This window comes from Micrasema longulum, unplaced genomic scaffold, assembly GCF_059751315.1.
Source record: "Micrasema longulum isolate JH-2025_06_02 unplaced genomic scaffold, ASM5975131v1 h1tg001532l, whole genome shotgun sequence".
NCBI classification, from domain to species: domain Eukaryota; kingdom Metazoa; phylum Arthropoda; class Insecta; order Trichoptera; family Brachycentridae; genus Micrasema; species Micrasema longulum.
Window position 1 is genome coordinate 20557 of NW_028278715.1, and position 26934 is coordinate 47490.

The 26934-nt window shown below is 30.6% G+C and overlaps 1 protein-coding gene across 1 annotated transcript in view; it reads left to right on the plus strand.

The window, feature by feature from the left end:
* The first annotated feature begins 7030 nt into the window (after positions 1-7030).
* The window catches only part of LOC148275004 (uncharacterized), a 165761-nt gene continuing 145857 nt past the window's right edge, over positions 7031-26934 (plus strand). The window contains exon 1 of the mRNA XM_088236283.1: positions 7031-7118. The gene's annotated coding sequence lies outside the window, so the exon portion shown is untranslated. The remainder of the gene's footprint in view (positions 7119-26934) is intronic.

The following is a 26934-nucleotide window of genomic DNA, read 5'->3' on the forward strand; positions in this document are numbered from 1 at the left end:
CACATACAAATAATATAATCACTAGATCCTCAACACATAAACAACTTAAACAAATACAAACTAATACCACTTTCAGACAAAGGGATTTTGAGTATTATTCAATTAAAATCTATAACCTACTTCCACTATCTATTAAAGCAATTAGTAATGAGAAAATGTTTAAAAAGGCTATAAAAAAATGGACAGTGGAGCTAGGTAGAAGTAAAATGGATTGTCTCATTCGCCCATACCAATGCTGAATCAACTGCTCCACAACTGTATGGCTTATGTTAGGTTTTTGTTGTTTTCATTGTGTGTTTTGTAATATAAATAATATAGATGTATATAAATACCTTGTTTTTAAAACTGTCTGAATATTTGTTAATTATGTTTGTTTTTTAAGTGAGTCTTCTTTGTTTATTCTCAAATGTAATAAAAAAAAAAACTAAATTGTTAAGTGTCCTCGGCACGGGAAACCCCAGTGAGGTCACATTATTTTTATTATTAATTTATAGTTTGTAAGAGAAAAATATGAAAAAAAATAAAAAATAAAAAATATAACAAATAAAATAAACAGAGAACAAAACCAATGACAGATTATACAAAAATACATGGAATACTCGTACGATACATGTTAGTGTGTTTGTGTGAGTGTAAGTGTTTGAGAAGGAAGGTGGGTGAGTGGGTGTTATTTTATTATATAAACATAAACGGCAAATCTGCCTTTTACAAACATTTGTAATATTTACAAATTTGGCTTAATAAATAGATATATTTTTTTAAAAACATGAATTACCCAAGATTTATTTAAAAAAAAAATTAAACCAAAATTTTTACAAGATTTATATTTAAAAAATTAACCTAATAATTATACAGCATATTCAGTAGAATGTTTAAATAATAAAACATTCTACATTAAAACAACAAGAAAATTATAAGTACTGTTTCACACAGCTAGGCAAAGTGAACAAAAAACTGTAAATATATATAATGAAATGCATGAATAAATAAATATAATTACCATTCACCATCTTTGAAAAAGTTAAAAAGGTTTGTTTTATAGGAACAATACCCTACACTAAACATATCAGATACGTGGGAATTACTATTGCTGAGTTCATGAAGTCTATTTAATACGGCATTACAAGTATACACTGTCCGTGAATTGTTACTACAAAGCGGTGGCACCTGTCTAGTCATTCTTCCAGGCACCCTGAAGTTGATGAGAGATAATAGTTCAGGGCAATCCCATATTTAATTTACAATTTTGAATAAATTTAAAAGTTCTATAATTTTTCTTCTATCGTGAAGTTTGAACAAATTTAATGTTTTTAGTAAAAAATCGTAATTTAAAAATTCATGACTGATTCTAAGTTTAAAATTTATATACCGTAAGAATTTTTTTTGGACTCTTTCAAGAGAATTTTGGTGACAGTTGTAGTAAGGAGTTCATATTGTAGAGTTATACTCTAACTGACTTCTCACTTATGAAGTATACATCAACTTAAAGTACCATAATGGTTTTATAACGGAATGAGGGTGGATAGGCGTGTAAATATTATTGCGCAAGTGTTAAAATATTTTGTAAGTTATATTGTTCTGATATTCTTGTATTATGTCCACGTTAATTATAATTTTTTTCAGATTGTAGTTCTTTGTCTACAATAATATCAGTGGCTAACTGGCATAATTCACGCGTGCGGCACCCATCACTGTCAACAACCAACTGAATTTGTTTCACACATTACCGGCTACGGCGGCTACAGAACAGTGTCTCTGTCTTCCTTGTTATGTGTTCTATCTTCATGCTCTTCTATCTTCATATTTTTGGACATGATTCTTCGGGTAACAAGGATAAATATTTTTAGTATTAAAATCAAGCACAGTTATATAAATTTTACTTTCCAAATTGGGTGTGAAAATGTCCATTTGAAGATTATTATAAAATAAAACCTCATCATTTTTTAATTATTTTTTAAATAAAAATAAAAATTTGCGTTCTTATGATTTACCCAAATATTTGATTCTGAAGTCCATTTTTAACGAGTTGTAAATAACTCACTATTAGAAAATGGGAATCGAGGTGAGGTAGATTAGGATTCAAACCACAGGCCTTTGATCCGTAAGTCCGAGACACAGGACCACAACCCGAAAAAAATAGGAGAGATATATCAAGTCTTGTATCGTATGTCGACTAGTGTGACATCACAGCCACACAAGAGTTTAAATAAAATTAAGTTTTAAACATGAATGAATATAAAAAAAGTTGAAAAAAGGGGTTCGAGGTTAATGGGGTTGACCGTAAACCATTTCTTAACCGGGGCGTATTTGGCCCACGGGTGATATCGGCTAAGTCAGCGACAAGTTACATCGCGCCACAGTCGTGAACTGTGTGCACGCGAGATAACTCGCTTTTAGACTTTTACGCTTGCTCCTTCCCTCCGTCGGAAATGATTCAGATTAATGCTTTATCACTCCGTACGAGGAAATACAAAAATAAAACGGGGTGTCTGGCAGTTCCATATTATTTAACTCAGCACACAAAATATTGAATGATTTTACACAGTCAACATATTTTCTTAGACAAATAAAATCTGCCTCAGATGTCTTTTTAATAACCGTCAGTTTTTTTTTGCCCAACGCGGAAAAATAATGATATCGTCGGACCAATGTCAAAGTCTCGAATCTGCATTTTTGCCAGCTTCGAGTTGATATACAGCGAAATTTAATTTCGAACAGAGCACACACTACCAACACATCGAATTTGAGATTTTGCAACTGGAACGAGATTTGACTAGCTACCGTTTCACCAATTTGACTAAATACCCTTCTTTGCTATGCTGAAATCGCGAATGTTTCTTTCGAGACTTTGGAATCGAGTACATATTTCAACAATGTTTGAGTATGTCCAAATACTAGCAGACTGGCTGGATTTCCTCCCTAGGGAGTTATTTACATTAAAATTTATTTCAACAAAGAGGGAAAACATTTTTGAGAAGGGAATATGGAAGTCTAGGCGTTTACAGGGCTTATGACCTGTCATTGGCTAGTTTAAGTGCCCGCTTTACACACTGTGTAACATTCACCATTCTGCCCATGTTTGAATATCCACATTTTCTCAACTCTTCCATCTGTTGACTTTTGTGAAGTACAAGAGCTAAAACCTTTATCACGTGGGTGAGATTCATCCGGCTGAACCAAATGACCTACTAGACAACGCCTGAAAACAATTTTTCAATTTTTATACTTCTTCTTTTACCAGGTAGTTAATTCAACAATGTTTGAGTATGTTCAAATGCTTGCAAACTGGCTGAATTTCCTTCCTGGGGAGTTATTCATATTTAAATTTATTTTAACAGAGAGGGAACACATTTTTAAGAAGGGAATATGGAAGTTTAGGCATTTACAGAGCTTATGATCTGTCATTGGCTGGTTCAAGTAGCCACACTGGCATTTTTTTTATTGCAATTGATATACGTTAGCCAATAGTTTTCATGTTAATAAAATAAAATGATAATATAAAAAAGTCGAAAACGCATACAAAAACTCCATAAAAAAAACAAATAATAAATTTCCAACAAATCTTGCATTGCTAAAATCAAAGAAGTGATAAAAATAAAGCTAAATGTTCAATAACTTCATCAGTTATCTTTTTTAATAGATTTTTTAAACATTTTAAATTTAACTACCGATAAAAAGCTTATTTAGTAACAATATATGTAAAATATTTAAATTTATGACACCAGTTCTAAACTTTTAACCCCAATATCTAAAAATCATATATTTGGACATTCGCGACTTTGGCAATTAGCCGACGATATAGTTCCGTGTGTGAAATAGAACCAGAACCATCGAAAAATGTTTTTGACATCAAGTCAAAAACATTTTTTAAAAGTTAAATGTGAAAGTGTATTTAGTATTTGCGTGTTGGTGTAGTTTGTGTTTTGACGAAGAGGCGGGTACGTCTCGAAACCGGTAAACATAAAAGGTTTATAAGTGGTTATATACAAATATTTACCAACATTAATTTTGTAAATTAAAATGAATTTAAGAATGTTTAGATTAAGTATTATTCATTAATGTCAATCTGTTGGGGCTTACTTAAGCCTGTTGATTAGCCTTTTAAAAAAAAAGTGTAACTACAAAGTTTATGGTTTGAACATACATTAGTCTTATCTTAAACTGAATTTTTTTTAATATTAAAATTTATTTAATTATGCTACAGACATATTTTATATTATTTATAAAAAATGGTGGAGTTTTATAAATGAGCATATGGGTATACGCAGAATGATACCAATGCTTACTTACAAATTGCATTTAATTTATTGTTTTGTGGTCCTGTGGTTAGTGTCTCGGACTCACTAACTAAAGGTCTGTGATTCGAATCCCACTCTACCCCAACTTGATTACATTTTCTAATAGTGAGTAATTTACAACTCGTTGAAAATGGCCCTTAAAATTAAATATTTGGGTAAATCATAAAAACGCAAATATTGTTTTTTCATCTAAAATTCAAATTAAAAAATTTAAAAAATTTATCCATTTTAAACTTCAAAATAAAATAAAATAAATACATATTACAACAGAGATAGAGAACATTTAAGAGAAGGTAATATAGATGTCTAGGCATCTACAGAGCTTATGACCTATCAATGGCTGGTTAAGAGAAGGTAATATAGATGTCTAGGCATCTACAGGGCTTATGACCTATCAATGGCTGGTTTAAGTGGCCATTTTACACACTGTGTAACATTTACCATTTTGCCCATATTTGAACATCTATATTCCTTCAATTTTTTCATCTGTTGATGTTTGTGAAGTTTAAGAGCTGTAACCTTTATTTATGCGGGTAAGATTCATCTAATTGAATTATTTCACCTACATACTAGGCAACGCCTTAAATGTTCTTCATCACTGTTGTTATATCTTAATATAAACAGCTCCCCGGGAGTTGTATCCAGTCCTTGTCTAAAAAAGTTTGGACAAACTCAAAATATTGTTGTAAAATAAATACGTTTTTTTTATATCTTTTTAATGAAAAAAAAAATCCGTGTGTATGAATTTATATAATATGTACCTCCATAAGTACTTACCTGATAAAACAATAATTACACAGGAAAATACGAATTCTTTTTAAATCAAGTAAGGCTAAGATAAAAGGCATATCTTGGTAGGAAATGCCGCCTTGTGGCAGAATGTGCCAACTATTTACGAGAAAATTATACTAGTATACTTACTAGCGCTTTCTGTGCGCGAGCGAGAGGCAATTAACTTCTCATTTTATTTTAATGCTATGATAATTGGGTCTTTATATTTCATTTGTAATGGGTCCTCTTTTTAGAGGTAAGGGCATTTTACCCTAGTTTAGTGGAAATAGCCTTTTTCAAAGATTTGTTCTGCCAAATTGGACATCGTTATATTTGTATTTTGTAGTTTGTAAACAGATAAATGAATCAGATTTTTACCAAATAAAGACCGATAGGTTTTTCTGATAATGTATAACGAATGTAAAGGTTGATTTTCGGCCTTTCTTAGGCAGAAAAAAACCAAGTTATAGACTCACGGATAAAAATCAAATCCCATCCCATCGATTCCTATTTTTCTTGTTATTTATGACTTTGAGGAAATGGTCTGAGCATTTAAAATATTTAATTTTAAAAAGTGTTCATTTAACATACCGCATTGAAGAAATGACATTTACTGCTCAAGAGAAGTCGCTGCGGTGCCAGTCATGACGTAAAAGTAGGCGGAGCTACGTGGAACGTTGGATGAGGCAAGAGCTCCCTAACTAAAGGACAAATTTTTTAAATATTAAATTATATATCTGAAATTTCCACCTTTTCTTTGGCCACCATCGAGTTATTACGGACACATTTTATTTATTGTTAATTTTGTAATAGTTATCATTGTACAATACATATTATCTACTTGAAAGATTTCCATTCCGTGTACCATCTAGACCGACAAGACAAAATCTTATGTTTTATACAGATAATGCGTCAACAAACTATTTGAAATAATCTACATTACCTCGAATATGCGGCCAATTTTACAATAGATTTATCGAGGCTGATATTTTATGTGACAATGTATGTAGATTTAGATAAAAAATCATAGAAATATTGAAAGAAGCAGATATATTTAATTAACTTTATGGTTTTATAAATATTTTTCATTACCTATCTTTAACATTTGTTATATTTAACATGATTTAAATTATTGTCGTAAGAGTAAACAATTTTTTTGGTGTGTGCATAAGTGACCTACGCTAACTTGTGTACATACAGTTTGTTTACTAAATAAAATAATTAAATTAGGTGGCCTCCGTGGTGTGATGGTTAAAACACTTGAATCACGCACGGAAGGTTCATGGTTCGATTTCCAGTGAGAACACAAAAACGTAATGTGCTTTTACTCAAGTCTCGGTGTTATATGCTTTAATTCGCCACTATTATTGGGCCTCCTGGTCTGCTGTGATGCAATTCTTTTTACAAAAAAAATAAACTTTGTTTTTAACCACTAATTTTTTTTCTGCCGACCGGTTTTAAAGCTACACAAGCTTCTTTTTCAAGGTAATAAATCTTATTTTATTTTATTTAAGCAGTGTTTACTAAATATTGAATCAAAATATTCAGAACAAATCTGTCAAGTTTTTTTGTCATATTGTTCTAATTAAGATGGGAGGTGTGACGTGAGATAGATTTTTAAAATCTACGTAGGAGTGAAGTAAATGAAATATTTCTTATTTGGCTCATCTTAACGAGAATAACTTGACAAAAAGACGACTTATAAGCTCCATATGTTTAAATTTAATGTTTTGTAAAAACTGTTGAAAAAAATAGTATAAGATTAATTATTTGGTTATACCTTGATAAAAGTCTCATGTAACTTTGAAACCAGTCGGCAAAGAAAATAAAAAATAAGTGGTTGAAAACAAAATTGTTTTATATTTACTTTATCATACATGTTTTGTTTGAATTTTGTAGACATTAAAAAAAATCCATGTGTTTTCGTTATATTTTAAAATGATTTTTTCTTTTTAGGCGCCGCTGCAGCTTCCAGGTTGTACGTGGAAGCTATCACGAAGTTGGGGAGACAGGCGCAGCAGGGGACATGGGGTGGTTCGGCTGATATAGGTAAGCAACTACGCTACCCTTATCCGACCTAACAGGGACTTTGTTTCTATGGCTTACGTTGCATCTGGAGAATTTGCACCGCTTACGAGAAGCACCGATTCAAATGCAGAATTGAATAAATTTGAGATAAATAACAAAAAACAAATTTAAGCTGTACATCTCCGCACAAAAATGAAAAACAATTTAACAAGTTTATTTAGGAATATTCATTTTAAAAATGTTACATATAAATTTTGTGTATTTTTTCGGATTCATTTTACTTATCAGAACATTTACTAAATACTGAGTCATTTAATCTTTTCAGACCTAAATGAATTTAAGTGGATATAAATATTGTTTTATTATTAATAAGTAAGTAAGGAATTTTGTGAAAATGGATTTTTTTTATTTGAAATTTCGTTCATAAACCCTCACGTATATACTAAACAAATCATTTTTTTTCTTTGAAAATTCATATTCTAATGTTAATGATAATATTTTCATCATCTTTTGTAAAGGTTTTCCTAAGCCTTTGGTTTAGTTTTGTCTGGTAATTTATTGTATAATTTCAATCACTGGTTTATTAGTCTTGACTGTCCTTGCCTCTGGTCGTTTTAGAAAGTTATTATTATTATTATTAATAATAATAATATTCTAGCAGCTATTATACTGATATGTGTGTCTATCAAGTGTACATGGTTATTAAACATTATAAATTGATGTGTGCATCTAGGCGGTTTTTGAACACATTAACTGAACTAGTACCAATCACTTTTTCGGGAAGGCCATTCCATTTCTCTACAACTCGGTTTCGTCAGGAAGTTCTTCCTGGCGTTGGATGAGAAGAAAATAGTGTTGCAAATTAATAAATGACCTCTGAAATGGCAGTTTTCATTCATAGTGAACATAAATTTCAACATGGGTATATAATATTGCTCAGTTAAGATTTTAAGCATTTTAATCGAGTCCCACGCTGCCTCCGCTCTTCCAGTGAACTTAACCCAAGCTCCCTTAAGCGGTCCTTGTATGATTTATTTCCTAGAGAACCTACCATTTTAGTTGCTCTTTTCTGGACTTTCTCTAACAACTCTGTCTTTTTAAAAATAGTAGTTTACGATATTGTTTTGATATTCTCGTTCTCGTACTTTGTCCATGTTTACTACAATTTTTTGACGTTTAAATTTTTTGTTTACAATTATCCCAGTGGCTAATTTAGGAATTTTAGGAATAAAGAATAGTAATATGAATAAAAACAAAGTAAAATTGGTTTTGAAAATCTTTCTCTTAAATTCTAAGTTTAGTGTGTAATTTTTTTTATAAAAAATGGGGAAACCAAACAATTTAAAACAGTGTCAAAAAAAGTGTTTGTTTATTATTTTTTATATATTTCGTTATCAAAAAAGACTTGATTTGCTTGTTTTTAATTTTTTTTAACTTTGATATTTTTAAGATTTTTTAAAAATATTTTACGTAAACATTATAATATTGTGTTACCAAAATGTTAAAAGAGAGAAATCCCTGCAAAAAAACCGCTTTTGCAGTTTGGCGGGAATAAAAAAAAATGTTAAGAAGAATGCTTATGTGAAAAAAAAAATACTTTTAAGGATTCTAGTTGAAAAAGTTAAGTAACATTTATTTGTTTAGTTTGTTCAAAAAGCTCTTTGGTTGTTATTAGATAAGGCTGATCATACTAACTATAATATTTTATTTTGCTGTCTGTTTATGTCATTTCGATTTCCAGTACCTCATAGAAGTTGCATATAATATAGTTTAGTTTTTACATAGACTTCATACGTTAGAATCGTTCGGTTTTTGGAACAAAATTTTTGATATTTAAAAAAAAAACTCGATAATGTTGTATCTACTTTTGTTTAATCTTTTATATTTAAAAAATGTTTTTTTTTTTTTAAATATACATAAGAGGTAAAACAGAGTATTAAAAAATTAAGGATAATTACATAGCAATAAAATACATATTGATAGTTAAAATAGTAAACAAAAAATCCTACAAAGGCATGGCCTGTTCGGGGGATATAAGAAAATGTTAATGAATTTTCGCTCTTATAATAAATAGACAGTTATAGTATTTTTGGGAGAATATAAAATATTCTGTAAAAGATAACATGGTATTTTTTTATAGTTATTGAAAAAGGAAATAAAAAATATTAAAAAAACAAAGACAATCCTTATTATGAAAGGGCAACCAAATATATCATAGAAAAAAATAGTTCATATCTTTAGTTTGAATCCAGAAAGTGCGTGTTTTTTATAAAATAATGAAAATTTTGAAAGTTTGGAATCAATGAAATGTTATCAGTATAAAAATAATTAAATATTTTTGGGCCTATAAAATATGCATGTCTCTGTGCGAGCCTCGTTTTACAATGTGGTATTTCTAACCCACGATTTCTTCATTGACTTGATATATTTGAATTACTTATATATAAATTTTGTTTTTTTAATATATATTTGAAACATTGAAAACAATATATTTGTCTTATGTCTAAAAGTTTAGCTTCTAGGAACAATTGGAAAGAGGGAAAAGTGCGATTCTTGTAAAACTTTATTTTTAACATATATTTTTGGTCATTTTTTAATGTTTTAATGTTAACTTAGCCATATATCACCACAAATATTATAAAGGATCGTAAACACAAACTAATAAATTTTAAAAAAATGGAATATCAATTTTGAAAACCAGGTTGTGGTCCTGTGAAAGCATTTTGGACTCACGGGCCAAAGGTCCGAGGTTCAAATCCCACTCTTCTAAAACTCGATTTTCATTTTTCCAGCACAAGTTATTTTTGACTTTTGGTAAAGGGTCTAAAAATTTAAATATTTAAGTAAATAATTAGAACTCGGGTATTTAATTTATTTTTTTTAGTAAAAAAATATGGTCAACAGCAAACTCAAACATTTGGTTTATATTCAATAAAAAATAGGAGAAAAAAAAGGTTATCAGATATCAAAAAATCATCAAAGAATTTTCCATTTAAATCCTGTTCTTTATAGGTCCCTTGAAGATAAAGTTTGTCCTTAAAAGATTAATAACCTTCATAATAAATAAAAAATAAATAATTGAGTGTAGTTTAAACATCCACATTTTTTAATATTTTCCATCTGCTGACTTTCATGATGCAAAAGACCTAAAACCTTTATTGATGTGGGTAAAATTCATCTGAGTGAAATATTCAATCTATTAGCAAAACGCAGGAAAATACTTTTTTACTTATTATATCAGTAAATTTAAACAAGAAGAATAAATGTATAAATTAGTAATTTCTTAATGGGTGGAATTCAGTCTTATCTACAAATATATGGACGTTTTCAATGTACCGTTAAAATATTAGCTTGTTTCAACATTATGAGGAAACGCGGCCTTACTTTTCTTCATAAAATCGTGTTTTCGTATTTTCTCCCCGGACTATAGCACTAGAGCAATTATTTCATTTTATTATTTTACACTCCGTAGATATTAACTATTGGCGTGTTTCCATTGTTTTGCTTTTTAATAAATTATTTCTTATTGGAGCTAGGACCATCCGAAATTTAAAAAAAAAACGCCCAGTTTTATCTGCTTGTCTTTGTCTTCGTTTCATCTGTAGTAGGACGTACGGCAACACAAATATGACAAATAATTTCAAAAATGAAAAAAGTAGTACGCAGACTTTTGCGTGAGAGTAGCAGAAAAACAATGTTCTAATACTTATTCATCAAAATCGTCTGGCATCGCATATTCTTTTTACGTTTCCAATTTCGTTTTAAACGTCTCCTTAAAATATGGATTTATTTGAAGTGTGTTCATCTATGCAGTATGTATGATTTAAATGTAAATTTCATAAATTTGGGCGCTTTCCTTGATGATAAACATGCAAACTCAACCCTTAACTGAAATTTGCATGCTCACTAAGGGGTTGTTTTGGTTGTACGAAAATCTAATTTTACGTTTGAATTTCATTCCGATTTGGGAAGCAATTTGTAAACGTATTATGGTTTAAAGGAAATAGGCTTAATATTTGGTATTCCAAAGGAAATTATTCGGTTTATCTAATGATATACGAATAATCACACTTGTTCATTGCATATCATTCCTTAAATGATACATTTTCATAACAATTACTCAATTAATAACACTACAACTTTGTCCATTTTATTATTCAATCTTAATGATAAAAAAGGCTTCGATTTTGCAATCAATTATATAGTCGCAATCGACTAACATATTATAAAAATGGCTTTATTTTAGTTATCGGTACTTATAATAAAACACGAGTATTATTAATTAATGTCTTTTTATTTTTGCAATATAAAAAAAAACGTAATTTTTACAATAAAGAATAAAGGTAATATAATACAATAAAGTGGCATATATATGTTTTGTGGACTTGACTAAGTCGTTCGACAGAATGTTGCTAAAAGACATCATAAAAATACTAAGGCATATCCAATATAAAAGTTAATACTATTGAAGATCTCTATACCATCTGCAATGCAAAAGTTAAAGTTAATAGTAAATTATCCATGGAAATTTCAGCAACTAACGGTATTAGACAGGGAGATAGTCTTAGCCCTTATCTATTTAATCTTAATAAGAGGTGACTGGTTTAGGACTGAGTTACAAAATGGCCAACAGAACAATAAATATGATCTTCTATGCAGATGATGCAGCTATAATTGCCGAATCTGAGGATGATCTACAAAGAATGTTGGATGAATTTCACCTAGCATCACACAAGCTAAATTTGTCAATATCAGTCAGCAAAATAAAAAGCCTTACGTAATCCAGACAACCTATGTGGTGTAAAGCGACTATTGACAACAAGCAAGTGGAATAGGCCATGAGTTTTAGATATCCGGTAGTAGAAATCTCAAGTCTTAGCGGTTTGTACACTGAAGTCCGAGAACAGATGTTGATAGCATCAACTCTGTCGGGGTGTTTAATTAATATAGTAGGTGATTTTCACAAAAAAAGTAAATAATCCAACTATGATAATAAAAATACTATGGAGAAATAATGAAATACGTATCGATAGCAAAGTCAGAATATACGAGACGTGTGTGAGATCCATCATGACGTTTGCTGTGAAAGCGCAGGCGGATACTGTTTGTACCAACGGGCTACTCAGAACTCAATAGAGTAAATAAATACAATCATGTTTTTAAAAAAAATATCCCGACTTCCCGTTGATTTATTTATTTATGCATAAAGAATTTATTATTTGAAGCTTTTTGGAAGTTTAGTCCTATGTTGAGTTGTGGTGAAAAATAAAGTTTAAAGATAAACAAATCAAAATTTACATTAGGAAAACAACTTGAATCATTGAAAAATCATCAAGGGGTTTCCAACTCAAATCCTTCTTCCCAAGAACAATCCAGTTCTGAAACCCTCTCTAGAAAATTGATTTTGTCGAAAGCTAAATACACTCTTCCAAAACGTTGAGCGTACTCACTTTAGCCTTTTTATTATTATTTATATTCACAGGGCTCATCACCTGTCATTGGCTGGTTTAAGTGGCCACTTTGCACACTGTGTATCATTCACCATTTTGACTATGTTTGAACTCCAAATGTTCGTTGACAAAATACTGGATTTTACCCCCTCGGAAAACCAACTGGTCTAAGAAGAAGTTTAAAAATTGAAAAATTCTTTTCAGGCGTTGCCTAGTATGTGAAATAATTCAGTCAGATGAATCTCTTCACAACAATAAAGGTTTTAGCTCTTTAACTTCACTAAAATTAACAAATTGAAGAAATATGGATTTTCAAACATAGGCAACACGGTGAATGTTATACAATGTGTAAAGCGGCCACTTTAACCAGCCAATGACAGGTCATAAGCCCTGTAAATGCCTAGACTTCCATATTCCCTTATTTAAGGTATTCTCCATCCCTGTTGTTATTTGTTAACATATATTATTATTTTTATTTTTTTTAAACCAACTAAACTTCTTAACACAGTTCTATATTTAATTTATTTATATATATTTTTTTAAAATTTATGTCATGTATACACTTTTCATTTTATTTTTATTTTTAAATAAATTATTTACTTACATATTTCCTGCTCTAAAATGTTCTCCATCTCTGTTATTATTTGTTGATCTTCCTGGACTGTGAAATCCAGTTTTTTGGCTACAAATATTTGGCCAAACTCAATGTATGGTTAAGAAAATATTTGATTATATTATTTATTAAGACCGTCATTCAGCGGAGAAAATTCGTATTGTAAAAATACAGGCGTAATGGAGTGTTCGTCCCTAATATTATATTTTCTCGAAAAGCTATATCTGACATGGGGTATAGTGTCACAGAGCCGTTACTAGGCTAATAAGCCGACACCATAGAAACGGATATAAGAGACGTCTAGTGAACAAATTCCCGCGCTACGAATCTCATCTAAAAAAGAAAACCGTTTTTTCGGAAATATTTCGCAGGTGATTGACCTTCGATACTTATTTGTAAAGCGATCTTGGGCTCTTGTGGAAAATTTGATCATCAAACGGAGATAAGTAGGGACTTAAAAAAAAATAAAAAACAACTCGTAAAAATTGTGTTCTCTTTATACGTTTAACTCTTTGTTCACTGAACGTAGATTTAGTAGTTTTTGAACTTTTTATTTTTGCATTGTGGGTTTTAAAGTACAAATGGCCACTTTTGATGGCTTGTTAGTTACCTAACGTCAAATAAATGTTTTAAAACTGTTCGTTTTCGTCAAAATACTATTATCGTCATACTTCTTATTTATCTTTGTGAAATCCTAACAACGATTTTAAATAAAACTTTTAAAATGCAGTTTTTTTGGCGTAGCTGCCCGTTTGAAGTCCTAGGCTGATTTATTTTGAAACATTTTATTAAATGACATATCAAGTGATTAATCAAACCATACACAGAAACACGCAAATTATTTTCGAACGTACCTATCATATGAATAATTCAGATGACTTTCTTAATTTATTTCAACAGAGAGAGAAATTTTTTTTGAGAAGGGAATATGGAAGTCTAGGCATTTACAGGGCTTATGACCTGTCATTGGCTGGTTTAAGTGGCCACTTTACACACTGTGTAACATTCACCATTCTGCCCACGTGATAAAGGTTTCAGCTCTTTTACTTCACAAAAGTCAACGAAATGTGGATGTTCAAACATGGGCAGAATGGTGAATGTTACACAGTGTGTAAAGTGGCCACTTAAACCAGCCAATGACAGGTCATAAGCCCTGTAAATGCCTAGACTTCCATATTCCCTTCTCAAATTTTTTTCTCTCTCTGTTGAAATAAATTTAAATATGAACAACTCCTTAGGGAGGAAATCCAGCCAGTCTGCAAGCATTTGGACATAATCAAACATTGTCAGATGACTTTCAACCAAATCAGTAAGGGTTCAGGTTCGGCTCTTTTACTTAATTATTACAGCAGAAAAGTAATAAATGCAGCCCCTACAACAAACCCTGTTTTTTTTAAACTCCTTTCAGGACCCCTTCCAATTTTTCTGTCAGCACCTAATTATATTTCTGTTATTTTATGTTTATTCAAGTCATTAACTGGATAGGTTTAAGTAAAATCTTGTTCAAGTCATTGCCCCTTGCGGAGAGGAAAAAACCGTTTTCATGTCAAAGCCTTTATTGCAATATTACGAACATTTCCCCCAACGAAGTGTAATTTTGTCTCTTATATTTTTTGTATCGATTTTCGGCTAAGCCATCTCGGTTTGATGTTCGTCTTAGAATTCCTAGTATTTTGAACGCACCCACAAATCATCAAAATGAATATTGTGTTAAGATAAAAGTAATATCTACAATGGCGTAGAAAAAAATTCCAAGAAACTTTTTTTTTGTGATATAAATCTTTATGTGCAAAAAAAATAAAATTTCAAAAAAAAAATAACACGTTAGAATATGATTTGCCAAGTAGTCAAAATATAAAAATATGGTGTTTTGCATGAAGTTACTTGTAAATATGGTTTATCCGATACAGAATATTGTGGAAAGGATGCTTGTCCTAGACATAAAGACTTTTCTTATTTCCAATAATATTTTTGCTAAATAAAAAAAACGTTTGTTAAAAAAATATTTCGGTTTTAAAAAAAAAAATACCATGAGAAATATTATTATGCAGTTTCGCGGTCGGGCTCTGAAACATATTGTATAAACTTTTTTTTTTCACCACTTTTTTTTACGACAATTTATACTAAAAAATTCGAATTAACAAATTTTACGCTCATTTATTTATTTATTTTTGCACCACAACAGGCCAGGAGCCAAATTACAGTGGTGAATTACATCACAGATCACGCAGGCTTGAGAAAAATCACATTTTGATTTTTGTGTTCTCACCGGGAATCGAACCCGGAACCTTTCGTGTGTGAGTCAAGCGTCTTGACCACTACTCCACGGAGGCTACCATATTTCAATAAAAGAAAATTTCAATCTGAATTGTTTAAATTTCAAATATTATTTAAAGTAATAAAAATTTCCGGTAAAATTAAACTATAATTGAATGTAGTTATGCAAAAAAGCAGCCAGCAAGAGAAAAGAGAAACTAAAATAATTAAACCTTTTGTGAAAATGATTGAATAGTTAAATCTACATAACAGTTGAATGACAAATAATAAACAATGATTACATAAGTTTTTTTCACATTTCAAACAAGAATCTAATTACGTATTTGACCAGTTTTAATGATTTTTAAAGTACCGTAAGATTTTTCTAGTGCTGTTAGCGTTTTCTGCAAATTAAGAAATGCCGTTTTTGTGATCTACGCCGTTTTCAGAAGGTGATTAATACAGTTTTTTGTATAAAAGCGGTCTGATTTTTTTAGCAGAACTTAAAACTGTATCCTACTGCAACTGATAACATCAATATATCATTTTTTCAAAAATGTGAACCGGCTGCTTTCTGCATAACTACGTTTAATTGTAGTTTGCATTTTTTTAATATTAAGTATTTCATCGATAAAAAGTAAACATGATTTCATTATAACGTATTCCTTACTAGAAAATTCCTTGCCAAAGAGATACATTTTGCCAGTTTATAATATTTTATACCTACATAATACATCGGTTATATAAAATTCAGCACATTAAATATATTTTATCAATTGAACTGTTTTTGACAAATAACGATTCTATTTTATTTAATTCAGTAAGTTTAATATACTACATTCATTTTACATAACATTATTTTTGGTACGTCTACTTGAACACACAAATCTGGATTTTCTCCCAAGGGGGAGTAGGTATATATTTTTGTTTATATCCCTACAGAGATGAGGTAGAAACTACATAAAAATAAAGTAATCTGCTTAATTAAAAATACTTAACTTCAATATCAATACATATATGGCGCTCCAACTCGCTTGTGGATGGTTTCTCAAATTCGTAACATAAATACAAAAATCAAAAATGTTACCTGGTGTGGATATTCGCCAATAAGCGGAATGGGGAATGTTGTAGTACTTAAAGTGGCCACTGTACCCAGCCAATGACAGGTCATAAGCCCTGTAAACGCTCGAATATCCATAATCCTGAATTTGAAAAAATTCTACCTCATCTCTGTAGGGATATAAATAAAAATTCATTTTACATGTTCTTTGGCAACGAACATATTTTTCAAATCTTAATTTGATGAGTACAATATTTATTACAATGTGTGTTTTACAATGAAAGATTTTTCTGGCATCTTCTTTCATTTACATAGCATGAAATCTTTGAATCTATCAAAGAGTAGTCGCTAATGGCATTGAAAATTCCCATTTCGAATGTTATTTTACTCCGTAGCGGGTCTTTTCAGGTTGGGTAGGACCTATTTGCACTTTTTACGGGTGCATTTTAATATATCAAAATGTAAAATGTAGTACTTGGTTCACAATACATTTCCTCACTCGGCTTTTTGCTGCTTCGCTCCTTTGGTAGGCTTCACAATCGCCATCATTCCTAATAAATATTTGAAAAATCAGAATAAAAAAAATAAAAAATATTAACAGATAAACATATTACAACAGAGATGAAGAAAATTTAAGAGAAGGTAATATAGAAGTCTAGGCATCTACAGGGCTTATGACCAGTCAATGGCTGGTTTAAGTGGCCACTTTAGACACTGTGTAACATTCACCATTCTGCCTATATATGAACATCTATATTCCTTTAATTCTTTCATCTGTTGATTATTGTTAATATAAACAGCTCCCCAGGGAGTTGAATCCAGTCCTTGTCTAAAAAAATTTGGACAAACTCAAAATATTGTTGATATTAACATATGTTTTTAAACCGTTTACAAACTAATTTTATGTAAATTTGTTTAAAAAAGAGAGGGAAAACATTTTTGAGAGTGAAATATGGAAGTCTAGGCATTTACAGGGCGAATGACCTGTCATTGGCTGGTATAAGTGACTACTTTATACACCGCGTGACATTCACTATTCTACTTATGTTTAAACATCCATATTTCATCAAGCCTTAACGTGGTCACTTAAACCAGCCAATCACAGGTCATACCCCCTGTAAATACCTAGACTTTCATATTCCCCTTTCAAAAATGTTTACTCTCTCTGTTGCATATCTGATCTGATCCTATGTAGAAAATCCAGTCAACGAACATTTGAACATACTCAAATCAGAAAAAAAAAAATTTAAAAATAACCAATAAACATAATCTACTATTTAATTTTTTTTATTCCTTTACTTTTCTGAATCCTCTTTTGTCTCCTTAATAACTCAGTAATTTAACATTAAAAAAAAGAAAAGTAAAACTGAGATAATAGCACCTTTGTGAAAAGAGTGAATAATAAAATCTTCACGACAGTTGGGATGTTTTGATTTTGACAAATGATAAACAATAAATACACTAGTTTTTTCACAACACAATTAAGAATCTAATTTTGCATTTGACTAATTTTAATGATTTTTTAAAAATCATAAGATTTTTCTAGTGCTGAGGGTGTTTGCATATTCAGAAATGCCTTTTTTGTGATCGACACTTTTGTCAGAAAGTGATTATTACAGATTTTGTATGAAAGCGGTCTGGCTGTTTTTTTTAGCAAAACATAGAATTAAACTAACTGCACCCGATAACAACAATATCTCATTTTTTCGAAATTATTGACTGGCTGCTTTTTGCATAACTACGATCTCCTACTTTTCTCATTATATTATGAGAAAAGTAGGAGTAGTTTACAAATAATAAGAATTTTTCATTAATAAGTTTATGCGTGCGAAGTTTATCAGTACACTAAAAAACAACCGTAATTTTAAATCGATTATGCGTATTTACAAACAGACGAGGAACAAGAATCCCAACCGTCCATGCGCTCTGTAGCTGCAAGACGTGGTGGGATATTTATTTGTTGAACAGTGTCCTTGAAGTGATTTTCACAAAAAACGGAGCTATTTAAATTATCCAAATATATATATATATATATATATATACGTTTTTTCAATCCAGGTTTGAGACCAATTTTTTCTTTTAACTAGTCTATTTCTGGGTTTACTGAAAATAATTAAAATGTTTGGGTGAATCGTAAAAACGCACTTTTTTTCATTCTTTACATCTACTACCTTTTATTAAGTAATTTATGACCATGTTATCGTTTATTTTTCAGTAAAATAATAATAAATAAAGTAATTTCATTTTCTGAGCTTTTGAGAATCATCCCTAAACCGGGAGCTTTTCTCACTCTCGCGTTCGTTCCCAGAGGTAGGAGTTGCATTATACAATTGTAGAACCTACGGAGGCTCAGTAGGCTGGTCGTTAAGTTCACTTCCTGTGCCTCTTTTAATGCCACCCCTGCGTTTTTCCCATCACGTAGCTCGTGTGACGCAATGGGGTGGTTCCAAGAGACAAATAATATAACTCTAGTTTAGGTTTCGACACGTGCTCAAGATAAATGTTAGCGCGTTGGAGTGTCAGTTTCATTGAGAGGTAATGTTACTAACTCGAAATTCTATTAATATGAAAAATAGTTTGTCAGATATAAAAAAACTATCAACATCATCATTATCAAATCCACACCTAATGGTGTATAGGGCTCTACATTGAAAGTACATATCTTGATCATGAGTTACAGAAAGGTAAGGTAATTATTCTTACGCTTCAAGTGCTAATCCAGGGACAATAAAATAAAGCAGTTTATAATAACCAAACAAACATCTTTTTTTTACAATACTTGAGCTTGTCTAAATGTATGTAGACAATTGACTGGATTTCACCACCTCGAGGGTCATTATGATTAACACATTACAACAGGGATGGAAAACACCTTAAAGAAGGGATTATGGAAGACTAGGCATTTACAGGGCTTATGACCTGTCATTGGCTGGTTTAAGTGGCCATTTCACATACTGTATAACATTCACCATTGCCTAGACTTAAAATGCCTAGATTTCTATATTCTCTTCTTTAAGGTGTTCTGCATCCTTGTTGTAATGTGTTGATTTTAATGTCTCCTGGGGGGGTGAAACCCAGTCTTTTAACCAACTGGTCCAAGAAGACGTTTAAAAATTGGAAAATTATTTTCAGGCGTTGCCTAGTATGTGAAATGATTCAGTCAGATGAAACTCTTCATAACAATAAAAGTTTCAGTTCTTTAACTTCATTAAAATCAACAAATGGAATGGATGACCCTTCAAGAAATCGAACCCACGACCTTAAGCATGGTAGGCGAACACGCTAATTACTACGCTACGGGACGGACTTTTTTTCCTCGATTTTCTATTTAGGATCTTAGCCTGCGAGTTGCCATCGAGTTGAAAATACTTGTCCAAGAATAATGGTTCCAGTTTGCAAACTCACATAACTGTATTTTTAATCCGCATGATCAGAAATAGTTGTTTTTTTTTTATTACTAATTAATGTTATCACAACAGAAATACCACATTACAAATGAAAAAAAAAACATGAATATCTTGGATATCTGGACAGGTCTTCAGACCTGTTGGTGGATGGTTTAAAAGACTACTTTACACTCCTCGTAACATTCGTGCTTCTTCGATGTGCCTAAAAATATGACTTGTAGGTTAAATCAATAATATTCTCAGTTTGTTCTTATTTTTGTAGACAAAGACTGGATCTAGGGCGCAAGGGAGTTATTAAGATTGACATATCATATCAAAGAAGGAGAACATTTTAGAGAAGAGAAGGTAGATGTATTTTTCAGGTGACGATGACGATGAACCAATGCAGTGCCCTATGCATCACTTGGTATAGATAGGGAAATGATGATGTTAATACCTGCGAATTTTCAGATCCGTTAACATATATGATAATTTAAGATTATTATTAATAGTTTATTTTACGCTTCCTTTTTCATTTTCTCTTGATTGTTATTATTTTTTTTATAATTATTTTATTTGTTCATTTTTTATTCTCTTATCACCGGCCTAACTGAGTTATTTGAGTAATATTTTTTTTCAGTATGAACTTCTACACCCTTAAAAAGCTTTTGTGATTTTTCTTTGTATTTTATAAATTTACTTTACATTTATTATTCATATTTGTAAAAAGCACAAGAAAATTAGCAATAATTCAATTAGCTTCGTTTTTTCTTCTCCTTCGTTGTCCCCTTAACCAATTTGCAGCTTTATCTTAAAAATCATTTATCACAAAGTTTTTTTAGACAAGGAACCCTTATTAACTTTTCGTCTAAATGCACTCTGCCAAGTTTTCAATAAGGAAACTTTGGGCCAAGTCAGCTAAAATTACCTTAGGAACGCTTTTCTAATGTTTTGCTAGGTAATATTTTGAATTTTGAAACATGTTATGGAATCAATACAAGTGCTTTTGTTAGTTGGGGTGAGATAATGGATTTGCACAGATATTTATTGTTAGATTACAAATCATAAGTTCCTCGTTTATTTATGAGCTTTATTTTTGATTACTAAGCCTCTTTGTGTTAAAACTATAGTCTAATTATGTGTTCATTTTTTTAACTCTTTATGTACAAATATGGACGGGAAAATTGCTCAAACGTATTTTTTTCCTCCTACCCAAAACTTCCAGTATGTAGACATATTCTAGGTATTAATAGAGAATCTTATACTTTTATACAAAATGTGAAACAAAAATAAACTTGAAAATGACATAATATAAATATAAAATTTTGACCACTTATTTTTTTTGTACTTATCAGTTTTAAATCTACACTAGCTTTTTAATCAAAATATACTTAACTGGAGTATACGTATACTAAACTAAAGGTATACTTAACTAAAGTTAAAAAATAAAATAAAAAGGAAAGTCGTGAATAACAGACATGTGTTCTTTATTTATTTTAATGAATAATATATGTTTTTTTCTATTACAACCTACTTTGATAATATTTTAATCTTAAAACTGTTATGTTTTCAAAAACGATACTTTTATTGTTATGATTCCTATTTTTTTATAATAAATGACCACAAAGTTAGTGCTTAAAATGTAAAGTTCGTAAAAATATTCAATTTACTTTGAAAAAAGAAGGGGGAGGGGGTGGGGATGATATTAAGATAGAAACATTTTGATCTTGTTTTAAATTTGAATAAAGAAGGGAGCGTTTTTGACATTAGTGGATATACTATTTTACAATCAAACAGCTACTTCTGTGAAATGAGGTGCACGGAAATATACTTGTTTTCCACTTGAAACAATAATTCACAAAACATAGATTAATTGGTTTATTACAAAAATCAACACCTCGCAGTATTTGGCGTAAAATATGCGAACTGTTAAGTTGATATTAAAATTCAAAGGCTTTTTACAGTACAAAGGGGCGCATTTTCATCTTACACACCCCTATAATAAAACTACCTAAATTTGAATATGAAGTAATAGCATTTTGCCTTTGTTCCCGTCTTTAGGGGTTGCTAGATCTCTTGAAGGCTCTTGCCACTAAATTACTCGAGCACCACAGCCTAATGTGTCATAGGGATGATGTTTATACCTCTAGGGTGCTTTCAGTTTATACATTCTGGATAAAATTCTTTAGTGAACTAACGTCTTACTCGAAGACAGAATTCCCCGAGCTTTTGAAGGTTTTGGTTCGATTTTGTAAAGGCGGAACGAATTTTTTCACTCGAAAGTAAAACAACTGAATAAAAAATTTGGCAGTGATTCTATAAACAGCGTTCAATTTTTGCTTTACAATAACTTGGTGTAAATCTTTATCAATGTTTTTGCACACTCTTTACCGTGATATTTTTAAAAGGACTCTTGTTTATAATGTTTTTATATCAATTGCTAAATAGCTATAAAGCTGATATTTATAAAAATAGGTAAATATTTTTGAAAAGGAAATTATGAAAGCTTACGCATTTTTTAATAGAATCACCAATTGTGGCAATTTGCTGGCTGAAATAAATTTCAATATTTCCCTTTGTTGCACTAGACGCATAACGTTACTGTACAACGACAAATGCAATACCAGAGCAGCTCAAAATTCTCTGTTAGAAAGAGCAATTACTATTTTTTTTTAAATTTGAGAAGATGACCAATCTTGACTTATTTTATGACTCAGCTTTCCACTATAAGCGGAAGCTGAGTCTTATTGACAATAATAAAACCAAGCCTCTTTTTGAAAAAAATTAATAATCAACATAAAAAACAAAGACAAAAAGTATTTAATCTACTATTCATACAAAAAAAACACTACATTTTACACATATCACTCTATAAGCCACACTTCACCCTCCATATTCACAACAATGGAGATAAAAACACAAATAGACTAACGTGTAATACATATTCTCGTTACATCTTGTTGTCCTGTTCAGAAATCGTATTATATAAATATTGTGTTGTGTACGTAATTGGTTCTATATTTATGTTTTTTTTTTTGTAATAATATCTTCTTTTTTTACCAACATAGAACTTTGTGCACAACAATTAATAAAACTAAATAACAAAACAAAACATTTATAGGTTATATACGGTTCTTATCTTCGTATATTTAAAAAAATAATTTATTCTTAAAAATGTTTTTTATTAGTATGGACTTTATTTAAATTTAAAAAGTTCAAAAAACCCTCAAGGCTATGAAGTTTTAGGCATTTGCTGACATTTGCTTGTTTGACAAGTGATTTCCAAAATACGTTAAAATAGTGCTTTATTATTTTTTAATACATTATTTTTTATCACGAACACTTCACATACTTACTACTCTGCTTGATGTATTTTATTGTACTATAATTATACTTATTTGTGAAATTTGTAGGTCTTTGGTAATCTAGCTTCAATTCGTAAACTTTTATTTAAAAAAAAAAACAATTCGTATTCAATTAAAAAAAAAAAAAAATAGTAGCAAGATTTCTAACCAACAATAAGCTCTGTAGTTGCATGTGTAAGGATATGTATTGTACAGGACCAAAAACGACGCATTGTGAATTATCCATAGTAATAAAAATAGTCACATAAGACATATGACTTAGAAAATATTCGTATGACCACATTTGTGATTATCGTAGGCAACTGAAATGACTTAAAATAAGACAGCGGAGAGACAATCACTTCCTCTCACTTCTGTTCAATATACTTCATAGTCCTAACGCTTGTATGTACCTCCGTGAAAATTTTCAATTCTTATCTTAGTTTTCCTCTTTGTTCTTTTTCTTAAAGCACTCTCTTAATACCCATCTACAATTCCTCTTTCTTCTCTAACTCATATAGTGTCCATGTGGCTCGATTGTGCAATTATCTCTCATCCACCATCATAGATGTTACTGCAGTATCTGTTAAAATCACGTCTCAAGAAAAATCTCCTTTCTCTTCCTTAATCTCTCTTCCTATCCTCTTGCCTATTTTTTTCTCTTTCGCATTGAGAAATAGTATTGATGGGTTATTTTTATACGAATACAGTTATTTCTCTTTTAATATATCTTCAGCTTTTTTTAAAATTATTTTCAATTATATGTGTTTTGTATCTTGAAAATAAAACTTTTATTTTATTGGTTGGTTAGAAAAATTGCCATTTGGCAATAAGCCCGCCATTAAAATTACGTTCGTAAAATCAAATTTATAAATAAAACATTGTGGTACATTAACCATTCTCTATATTTGTTTCATATAATTTTAAAACAACATTTTATTTTACCATAAATAAATTCTTTCAAAAAAATTACTTAATTTTTTGATTTCGTTTATTTTTGTGAAGCAAATTGCTAAACCTTTAAACAAGCCAATGGCAGGAGAGAAAAACTAAAAATGCCAACATTTCCACTTACAGATTCCATGTACATGAAAGTTTGAAATATACCATTGTGTCCACTTTCGAACTTTATATTTCTTCAATTTTTACATCTGTAGTTTTTTTTGTGAAGTAAAAGATCTGAAATATATTCTAATGTGTAGCAGATTTTTTATAATAATTTTAACCTAGTTTTCAACGCCTCAAACCGCTTTATTTTTTTTGATCTCTTGGTTCAATTGACAATACTTTTATTGCGTCAAAATGTCTGTAGATAACAATAGGATTCTATTCCCTCGGTCACTGATGGGTAACCTCTGACACACGTGTCACAGGTGACACGCTAAGACATTTAAGTTGACACGTATCAAGTACGGACGATCTGCGTTTTTTTATAAGACTGTTAAATAATATTAAATTAAATAAAATCAAACAATAAAATTATGAAATTTGTTACACTGCTTGTGTTGAAAATGAACAAAATATTAACTTTCAGTCGAAGATTAAGCAAATGTTATTCAGCAACAAAACATGAACAGTGATTTTTTTTTTTTTAGCCAGTCAACAGGCCGATAAAAGTCCTAAAGCGCCCTTGAGGTATTTTATTACGAAAATGGCGCTAAATAAGTTATTCATAATAATAATAATAGATTGGCAATTATTTGTTTATATATAATAACACTAAATCTAAACAACAATATTTTGAGTTTGTCCAAATTTTTGTAGACAAGAAAAAAATTCGGACAAACTCAAAATATTGTTGATAAATCCACCTGGTCCATGAAGAAGTATGGAAATTGAAAAAATAACATTTCCAGGCGTTGCCTAGTATGCAGGTGAAATAATTCAAGTAGATGAATCTCACCCGCATAAATAAAGGTTTCAGCTCTTTAACTTCACAAACATCAACAGATGAAAGAATTGAAGGAGTATAGAAGTTCAAATATAGGCAAAATAGTGAATGTTACTCAGTGTGTAAAGTGGCCACTTAAACCAGCCATTGACAGGTCATAAGCCCTGTAGATGCCTAGACTTTTATATTACCTTCTCTTAAATGTTCTTCATCTCTGTTGTAATATGTTGACCAACTTGAGAGGCATGTTAATATTTTTGCATACAGCAACATCTTTTTACAACCTAAAATTACTTTTTTTGTACAGTGATAGCTAAGGCATTCAAAATACTACATATTTATTGGCCGGATGAACGACCCACTGGGCTGTTCTTCTATCTGTGTCCTTAATTGCTGATGAAATAACAAGTTCATTTTCTCCCAAAATCATGTTTTTCCTATTTTTTTAGGGTGTAGTTAGCTTTTTGAGAAAGGGCTATTTATCAAATTTTTATTTGTGAAGAAAACTTTTTTTTATTTACAATATTTTGAGTTTGTCCAAATTTTAGTAACTTAGGACTGGATTCAACTCCCTGGGGAGCTGTAAACATAAACATATTACAACAGAGATGAAGAACATTTAAGAGAAGGTAATAAAGAAGTCCAGGTATCCACAAGGCTTATGACCTGTCATTGGCTGGTTTAAGTGGCCACTATTGTTGATAAATCCACCTGGTCCACGAAAAAGTAAGATTTTCAGACGTCGCCTAGTTTATAGGTGAAATAATTCAATTAGATGAATCTCACCCGCATAAATAAAAGTTTCAGCTCTTTAACTTCACAAACATCAACAGATGAAAGATTTGAAGGAATAAAGATGTTCAAATATGGGCAGAATGGCGAATGTTACTCAGTGTGTAAAGTAGCCACTTAAACCAGCCAATGTCGGATCATTAGCCTTGTCGGATGCCTGGATTGCTATATTATCTTCTCTTAAATTTTCTTTATCTCTGTTGTAATGTGTTAATTTTTTTATTTGTTTTTGATTTTTTTAAATGATTGATAAAAAGTTAAAAAACAACACTCTTTCATTTACTAGAGCTGTACAAATGATTAATTTTCCGACATGTCACACGACACCCGGGTCAATCAAAGTTTTTTAGATTTTTGATGCGTTGAGCTAAAAAGATGCTCTAGAGTGTGATAAATAATTCAATTTTATTTGCACGTGATTACAATAATCCCCACTCCTCCACGTCGATCACGTGATCAGACACCAATCACGTGACTGATGTTTTGCCCTAGAATACTTCACCGCAGTAGAAGTTCCTTCCTTCCTGTATAGGCCTCTAATGAAAGGATCAATCATTGAACAATACCGTTCATTACTACGGAGCGAATCAAGGGATTTGAGCCAGGAGGTGTGATCATACATTATCATTCGACTGGGAAGGTAAACCTCGTTACATAGCAGAAGATTTTTGAAAACAAACTAAAATCATCATCATTATAGTTACTTTTGTTTTAACTTTTGTGTGGCTGTAGAGATATGTAAACACGAGTTTACATATCTCTTTTTAACTTAAATGATGAAGTTGTATTTTTGGTAATCTTAAAAAAGATAAGAAAAAAAAGATAAAAAAATTAGAAAATATGTTTTTTTAAATTGGTTACTAACAGTCTTAATTAAACAATAATACAAAAAAATAAAGAATGCCACTGATAAAACAAATCAAACAAATGGAAAATAGACATTGATTATCGAAAATTAAGGGGCAGCATTTATTTATTTATTAATTCACTTAAAGACAGTTACTACACATTATTTGAGACATAAGTCCCAACTCCATGGAACTTA